Here is a 9,453-nt window from a genome sequence, read left to right as displayed (position 1 = left end):
AGTATGAAACAAGGAACAAGGAAAACTGTTTCAACACAAACACCAAACAGAAGCTGGTTTTCTGGAAAATATTATATCATGCTGGCAAACGCAGGCTAAGGCTGTATTTGCTGGCGACACCTCCCTGATAATTGCCAACCTGAGGAGTGATTTTTTTCATGCCTAAAAATAGAGTATTTTGTTTTCCACAATTGTGCAACTGCAAGGGCTGCTTTCTCTTTTATTTTCTGTTTTTTTTCCTGCTCTTTCTAGAGGTCACAAAATGGAGTGTTTAACTGCAGTTTACAGTACAAAATGCAGACACCTGTTGAGTCTTGGAGGCTTCTCTCCCTGAAAAGCTCTCTAGAGTTTGTCCTCTCTTAGCTGGAAATGTCTCACAGAGTAGGTTGCAGTTTTCAAAGGCTTTCAAGGTGTTCAAAAGTAATTCTCAGATGGCGTTTTCGGTGCTTAACTTGGGAGACCTTAAAAATTGTACTTGTTGATAGTCGTACACATTTCACTGTGTTGCCGTATAAGCTCAGGAAAATAAGCTCACTGCTCTGGACTGCTGTTTCCTATTCCATCCTGTCCATTTGGGTTACACGGAGGGGTGTCCAGTTCACTGTCTACATAGTGATGCATACTTGTAACTGCAATTAACAATTGGGTTGTCATGGGCAAGACGAGAGTAAACAACTGTAATATAACAACACTATACCAAGTCTGGTAATTTGTAATTGATTAAATGCAATGAAAAGGCATCCAGTGTGTATTATGAAACTTAAGAGATGAAGAGCCAATCCCTGCCCTCTGACAGGGTAAATTGTCTGTATTTCAATGTATAAGTATTTAGCTGGACTTGCATCTCAAAATCACTGAAAACCGACTAAAAATACTCTGAACATGCCAAAGAATGTGCCATGGAAATTGTCTTTTTTGGTGGGGGAAAGTAGGTAGCTGCTAGTAAAGGAGTTGTAAGCTCATCACCACATAACCTCTAGCACTAGCTTTTTTTCCTAACACTAACAGAGGGAAGGTAATTTCACTGAAAGTTTTGAAAATGTTATGCCATTTTCACAGACATTGAAAGTAGTACAGGCTTAGGCACCGGCTGGTCTAACTTTAGTGCTTTACGAGAAGGCTTTAAAAGAACTTAAGCAGTAAAAAGACTCCTAAAGATAAAGCAGAGCGATAAAACATCCTGAGAAAAGCCCTGTTTCCATCCAGGAAACAATGGACAGCACCTGCTTTTTCTGCTTGAGCCTGCAGAAAAAAATAAGAGTAGGTGAAGGCTGGTATAAAGGAAAAGTTAGAGCCTTCCAGGTCAGCAGTAAAGATAAGAACATGAGTTTTATTGAAGTTGTTTCAATAGTCCTGTATGTTTCAACAAAACACAAAGATATGGACAGAGCAATCTTGTAATTAGGGCTTGCAAGTTATTTTCCCTTTCTAGCAGAGAGCTCTCACGCACTGTATGTAGCAGGTGAGAGACTGATGTGAGGGCAAATGAACTCATTACCTACATGCACTTCTGTTGCAGGTAGTAGTGGGAGGGAATACTTTTTATTTACTGGGGTACTGATGCAGGAAGGCTTCACTGCTAATTTTAATTAGAAAAAAAAGGACAGATTCCACATGGATTAAAAAATTTAAATTTAGAAGCTTACAGAACACCACCATCTCCTTTTCCAAGCCCAAATATAACAGTTTCTATCAGATTTTTCACCTTGGCTCTTAGTAGTAGTAAATACCTGGACCCAGAGAATCAAAGAAAATCTTTCATTCCAGAAAGCAGTAGATGACGTATTTAAGATGCTTGCATAATGAATGCCAGGCTTTATATGGAGGTTATATCATGGTTCATGGTAGACTGTCCCAAAACTAAAATTTTTAAAAGGCTTCTGAATAAATTTAAGTCTGTCAAACCAGGTTGACCCAAAGAAATAAGCATGGCTATAAAAAGGAGTGCTTTGCATTGCACAGGCAATCTGTGAGGATGGATTGTCGACCACTGAACAACAAGGCTGTGCAGAGCCGGTCTCAGACACCTATTTCCAGATCTGATGTTTTTGAGAATATTGCTTCATTAGAGAAGACTTATTTGTGGCCTTAACAGTAGTGCAAAACCACAGCCAGGGTGGGTACAAAAGGCTGATCAATAATGTGGTCAGCAGAATGAGATTTAGCATTTCTAGATGTGGGGAATGTTCCTGTGGCTGTTTTCTTCTTGATCTACCCATGCATTTAATCCCTTTTCTTGTCAAACAGATAAGCAACGAGGACAGTATTGACGTGGAAATATTAGGCAATTTTTGAACAAAGTTCTCTGCTGGTTGTTTAGAAGAAATCAATTAGGGAGAGAAAAAATCCAGAGATTTGTGTAGAAGTATGACTCGGTAGAAAGAACGACGTAGTAAATATGCAGATCAGGTAGCTTGAAATAGTTTCTTTTTATTTGATGTGGACTGTTTAGTGGAGCCATTTTGAGACTTTTGGAGCAAATGACCAAGATGCCCAATGATTCTTTCTGAGTGTTAGTCAGATCAGCTGCTCCAGCAGTTGCAACTGCTGCAGACGTAGAGTTCAGGGGAGTGCCCTCTGTTTGGATAAGGACGTAGTAATGTCTTGTGAACCCATTTGAGCATTCTTCAGCCAACCAACATTACAGGCTTTTATGGAAGGAAGATATCTCCTAATTGCTTCATAAAGAAAGCACGTGGTTTAGTGGCATAAATAAGGAAGCAGTACACTTTCAGAAAACAAAACGAGTTATGAGTATGCTCTTATTTTCTCATGATTTTGTCCCCTTCAAATTCAGCTTCATGATCGTCCGTCAGTGAGGAAATACAGAGCTGGATGGATGATAATCCATCCTTCTGGCTGTCGCAGTTGGTCCGTGTCAGAGTTTTCAGAGTGGGATGCAGTACTGCAGTGAATACAAACACTTGCTTTGGGAGCGAAACTCAACCAGTGACTGAACTTGTGCCTAAGACCAATTTCCGTTGACCCAAATCAAAGAAATGATGGTCGGTATCTTTTCAAAACGTGCGCAGCAGCACACAGCTTTAACGTGCCAGTCAGGAAGGCACTCAAACGTGGAGATAGGTTGGGTGAGGGAAATTGAGAAGAATGAGAAGCATAGTCTCTCGGCTCAGTAGAGGATGACGAGGACAATTTTGCAGTTGTGCGCATCAGAGGTTTTGTGGGAAAGGCTGATGGGAGGATTAGTGAGAAAACATGCTTTCCAGTTGGTCAGAGCTCCAGAGGTAAAGACCTTGACACCGTCCCCAAAGGAAAGAGAGAAAGGAATCACTGTAACCAAGGGAGTGTTAATGAAAAGGTTGTGCTGTGAGGAAAAAAAAAAAGGGGGGGACTTCAGAGCATGTTTAGTGTTTATTTCCTGATAAAGATCACCGATAGCTTTCTACTGGTTTAACTTCCTACTTCCTTAATCCAGAATGGAGCACTGTTGCCTCTGTTTGCATCTGAGGTTATTCTGAGTGTATGTTACCCTTTTTAGTTTTAAGCAGAAATGTGATTTTCCTTATCATAATATTATGCCTATGTGCTTCCAAAAGAGAATGTGGTGGAAATAGACTGCGTTATGTGCAAACTTCAGGCTCTGGGGATTTTGGTAGACTTCCCAATAGACTTAATAACTTTTTCAGAGCTCATTAAACCGAAGAAAAGAGTCTTTGTTCATATTTCATGCAAATCGTGGACCATATTTTGTAATTACACTAAGCGTAATATAAACACGTGGAATCAGTCATTTAGGAGGAAGTTATGTAAAAAGTAAGAAAGCAAAAACCCCCCATTTCAGAAGTCAGTGATGGAACACTGGAGTAAGAGCCCTCATCATTGCACAAAATAACTTTAAACATTTACTTGGTGTGAATTGCAGGTAAGTTTTCTAGTCCTGTTAAGCTGAACAACATGCTCCACCTTCCATGAAAACAGACACTTATGCCCTACTCAAGGACTTTATCAGCCTCCAGAACTATATCATTCTCTAGTCAACTTCACTGCTTTTGGAGCAGCTTCTATGGAAGTGCATTGTTTTATTGATATTTCTAGCATATTCCCATAAAAGATACTGCAACAATTGGCTGTGTGTTCCTTTACATTGTGGTTAGGGACTGTGCTGTGAGATCATAATTTTGTATATGTTTTAGTGATATTTTAATATCTTTGGATGAAAATCAGTACAGAAATACAGAATGCAGTTATACCATATAGAAATAGTCCTCATGATTTCTTGGGCTGAATTTTGTCTTCTGTTTCCTTCTGTTTAAGGTGTTTTTAACTTTCAGAACTTAAGTTACTTTTATACTTCAATATTTGGTTCTTCATCTTAGTCCAGAAATTTATGGATTGTTTTTAGGAAACCAGTATTTAAATCTCTTGTATTACCTGAACTTGATTAGAAATTATGAATCCTACTGACTTCAGCCAGTGCTCTGTTACTTAAATTGGAGTTTTTTTCTTCGGACCGTGCTTTTACTAAATGAGAACACGTTTGCAATTCTGTAGTTCACTGTTATTTCTCAAGCAAAAAAAAAAAAAAAAAAAAAATTGCACATGATAATCTTAGTGTCATCTGTCTTTGCGTTCGGCTGTGACGTGTGTGCATTGCAGGACCAGCGATGACATGCTCTGTTCTGTACGTTTTCCCTATCCGCATGCTAGCTTTTCCTTACGCTCCGGACAGTGACATCTTCGGTGGGCTAAATATAATGAAATTGTGTCAAGGAGTGTAGGGCACCCAGCCCCGCAGACAGCTGCACGCAGGACACTGGGATTTGTGCCCAATTAACTGCTAATTGCCGCTTTCCTTTTTTGTGCTCTCCTGCGAGCAGCTGGCCAGGGGGGCTGGGGGGGCCGGGGCTGCCGAGCCCCAGCACTTTTCCCAGGTCCTTTCTGCTGGAGCCGACGTGCAGCCAGGCACAGGGAAATCCGGGTGTTGGTTGTCTGGGTGCTTCGTCCCTCCTTTGCTTCCTCGGCAATGCCTGTAATATGCACACACGGGAATTCTGAAAAGGGTGGCTGATTGCGGGGGTTTTGTTATTACTCCATTTCCGAATTTGACCTAACTCTTACAACTCACAGGCAGGAAGGGATGGGTTTACCGGCACAGCGCTGTAAACTTAACGCTCTCCTGAACTTTCATTTTCGTCCTTAAAATGTTCACATTATGAAATTTTCCACCCTGTCATCATTTGACGTGCAATCGTACACTGTCTAGATCAGGAGATGGCAAACTAAATGTTACACTTTTCACGCTGAACTGCTGCTTTTAATATACCTTAAATCTGCAGCAACTAGAAAGGAGTCTGGACAGTAGATTTGGGATCCTACTTGTATTTGCATATCTTACAGTGCCTAGACCTGAGTCTTTTATTTTGCTTTTGGTAGAAAGTTGGTACCTACAATTTATAAAGAACACTTCAAAATAACAAAGAAGCCAGTGAATAAGATGCTACAGTTAATGGTAAATATGTTAAAATCCTTACAGGTACAGTAAGTAATCAAAACACTAAACTGAAGAAATAGTTTTGCCTTCTTGCAAAGTTTGAGGGAATATTCAAACCAAACAAATTTTCTTTGGGAAATGAAAAACCAAACCAGTGTAAAGGAAGATGTTAACAGTAGCCAATATGAGGAGATATTTGGGAACACCTTTTTTAATGGTAGTTAACTAGTGTTATTAACTCTATCTTTCTTTGTCAGAAACTACCAGAAGCTTCCAATAAAAACAGTGAATGTATTGGGGTTCCAGAGCATAAAGGCAGGAAGAATTGGTGAGAAGCTCTATTGTTTAATTGCATAAATCTTCATTTTAAGACATACAGTGCCTGGGAGTTGGCTTCCATGAACCAGTGTTTTTGTGTGTTTAGGTGTGGAATGTCATAAGGAAAGAAAGTGTCCTTAGAATTACTTTTACATTTTTTTCGCCTTGTAAATGTAGCAAACTGATAAAGTTGAAATCTTGCATTTTTATAGAAGCTATCAGGTTCATTTTTCATGTCTCCATTAGACGCTTAAAGAAGTGGAGGGTGAGAGAGTGGAAATTTCTAGTCTGTATCATTGTGTAATTCTCCAAGTGTGAGATGCATATGCAGTTGTCATTGTTTCCATCTCCGTCCTTTAGTGCGGAAAGCTTTCGCCATACTCCACTCAGAAGAGCTTTAAGGACAATGACTGAAACGTACCCACATGAGATTAGCAAGCACTGAAAAATAAGACCAACAGGAGTGGGTCACCTATAACCTTTGAAAAGTTCTTATCGTACAACTCCTGGATTCCTCACAACCCATGTATCCCAAGCTTTCCCTTCCATTTCCGTTACGTTTGGTATTTAGTGTAGGAATTTGGGAACTAAAAATACATTTTTTGCAGGTAACATTTTTGGATGAGAAGTGCAAAGTTGCTAGCAAACTGAGATTGTAGATACTGTCCCAGGGTGGCCTGGCACCCAGTCTGTGACACAAACCCTCACCGTTGTCATTAGTTGTGTATTTATTTACCTTTGAGTTGAGAAAGTCCAGAGTAGCTTTCCCATGGCTCAGTGCCCATCACACCAGGCATTTGATACAGCACAAACAAAGAGAGAATACTTGTCTTAAAATAACTTTTTTGAGTATGTAACACACACTGAAGTCTTGCCAGAGAAATGATGTCTCTTCTGCAGTTAGGTGATGGCAAGCTGGAAAATGTGAACTAAGTCTCATAGCATGTAGAAAAACCAGCACTTCAGCCCAGAATAGGAACAGAAAGTGAATGAATGTTCTTAGTGGACCAAATGACTTAAGTTATTTGTACCACAGAGTGGTCAAATATGAAAGAAGTAGTGAGCATTTCACTGACATGGATGAGTCCATTTCCGTGGTGTAAATGACCTTTTGTGAGCTGACTCCACTTTGACTGGTTATCTTACTCTTGGGTGTCTCATGCCAGGGGACTTGGCAGCTTTTTTGTTCCGAGTCCTGCCCCTCATGCTGACTTGTAATTGTTTGCTGATGGTTCACAAATACCTTAGTTACTGCTGGTCTTGTTGATGGGGCAGAGTGATGGACCAGGTGCCATGTGGGGACCCTTCCAGTCCTTTTGTAATGGTTGTTACTGGTACTTTAGGGACCAAATTTCCTGTTCGGCCAGTGAAGTTAATCAAATGGGGTAAAGCAGGAAGCGGAGTTTCCTCAGGAAAAGGAAATGCATGAGGAATGGAGCCATCAGTTTGTAAATGCACATGGAGTACTTCGTCCCTATCGCAGGGAGGAGCATGGGTCTTAACAAGTCTTCTAAGATAGCGAGTGTTTGCAGGTGCCTGCAATGTTATGGTTTGATTTTGTGATGTTGTATGCAATGTTTCTGACAGGTCATCATGGAGACATCTCACGTAGTTAGAAAATAGATTAGTTAGGAAAAAGGAGTTAGAAAAAAATCACTAGTAATTCATGAAAAGTTGTGGCAATTGAACATTTATTTCTTTAGGGTTACGTGAAGTTAGGAAAACCAGCCCTTGTTACTGTCAGCTTTGCCTCAGTGTAACAGCTCTTTGAAGACTCAAAGTGTCCTGATCTCAGAGGAGCAATCTTACAAACAGAGCTTGTTTTTTAAATATTTTTAAGAATACAACTTGAGCTGGCGCAGAATATTGCAGTCAGACAAAGAATGTGACTTGATTTGAATGAAATTGCAGAAAGATTATTGTTGAGGCTACAGGCCATCACAGTTTCAGAAACAACCCAAAATTTAACTTGAAATGACGGCATGGTCAGAATGCCATTGAATAGGTCAAACACGCTGCTCTGAAAGGGCACCTCTTTCATCAAAGTTAATGCAAGAAAAGCAACTAGTTCTTGTGTTTTCATGTGGCAGAGGCAGAAGTGGCTGTGCAAAAATAGGAAATATGTGTGGAATTGGCTTTCTGAGGGTGGAACTTTCCAAGCAGTGTAGAACGTTTGTAGAAGGAGTGCACAGTGAGCTTGTTTAGTTAATCTCTGACTCCACCTAAGAAATCAGTGGTGCTGTCTTGTTCTTATTTTACAGAGGGAGTTTTATTATTGATTTCAGTGAGTAAAAGAGCAGGTCCTGTTTGAAAAACTGGAGTGATTAAGCACTTCCCTGAATGGCTGGACCCCAGCCAATCCTTTAAACAATTCTCACAAGGAAAGATGTTTCTTTTCTTCTGCTCATTCTGAATCCGATTTTTCATATCCAATCCCTACGTAGCCTTTCCTTGATTTTAGCAGTCTTCAAGCACAGGGAAATAAGGAGGCTAAGTAATAAAAGCTTAGGAATCATTGGACATAACTGAATTCACTTGAATTTCTACTAAGTTCTTTCTTACAGTACTAGACATTAAGATTCCCCATGTTCTGTAGAAAAGAGAGGTCAGATTTAATAAGAAAGGGAAAGATGCAAATAGAATTTTTAAACGCTGACAAAACAACAAATGCAAGGAAGTGTGTAACCTCGTTCTTTGAACTCTGAAGTCCCCTTTGAGTTCAAGCACCTTCAATTTGACCCTTGCGATATGTGGAGATTTACTCACACTTGAGCAATTACCACTGTCCGGTAACATGGTTTGGGAGGAGCTGCCATGGATCAGAATTGAGGCAGAAATCTGGGGCATGGCATTGGGTCACACAGTTCGCACATTATTGCTGCCTGCTGATTAGATGTGTGGAATATTTTAAACAGAGGGAGGCCAAGTGATAATTCTACTGAGAGGAAGGGCATCATGTAAAAAAAAAAAAAAACAAAAAAAAAATTTAAAATCTGAGTGTGAACACGCATGAGCAGTGACTGCAAAGAAGCATGGGCTTGATACAGTCAAGCCAATGAACGCTCAAACTGCAGAAAATTCTGGTCTGTTTTTCAAGAGATTCATCTCTGGCAGCCCTGGATGGAATTATGCAGGTGTATTCGTGCATGAACACGTGTGTGCATAACTCGGTTTACCTCTAGGAGTATAGAGGTGCTATACACAAACACTTAATGTTCAATTTTAAATAGAGAAACCAGACACATAAAGAAGAAAATGCCCTGGCCCAGTTTGTGCAGTAAAAATGTGACAGATGAAAAGACAACGTGCATTTCCTTGTTTGTCTTGCAGTCTCCTGCCTTATGCCTGCAGATCTTTGCTCAGCACCTCTCTATCTTTCTCCAGTTTTCATTGTAATGATTTTGACCTTGTAATAGTCAGCAGATCTAAGAATGATCTTTAATTTTAAAAACATTCTAAAGTGTCCATAAAATAGCCATATGTAATATCAGTGAGCTAATAGCTCTGCGCGGGAAGGCTGCATTGCCCGGTAGTGCCCTGTGCCCAGTGCCAGCCTCGGCTGCCGGCTGCTCCGGGCTGTCGGGCTGCAAGCAGAAACCTCACTCTCTAATAGGTAAATGGCCACCTCTTGTCTAAAATTGAAAAATCGGCTCAATAATCCCATCTTCACCATCTAGCTGCCC

The sequence above is a fragment of the Larus michahellis genome, chromosome 7, assembly GCF_964199755.1.
Source record: "Larus michahellis chromosome 7, bLarMic1.1, whole genome shotgun sequence".
Taxonomy (NCBI): domain Eukaryota; kingdom Metazoa; phylum Chordata; class Aves; order Charadriiformes; family Laridae; genus Larus; species Larus michahellis.
Note: the sequence above shows the minus strand (reverse complement) of the source record.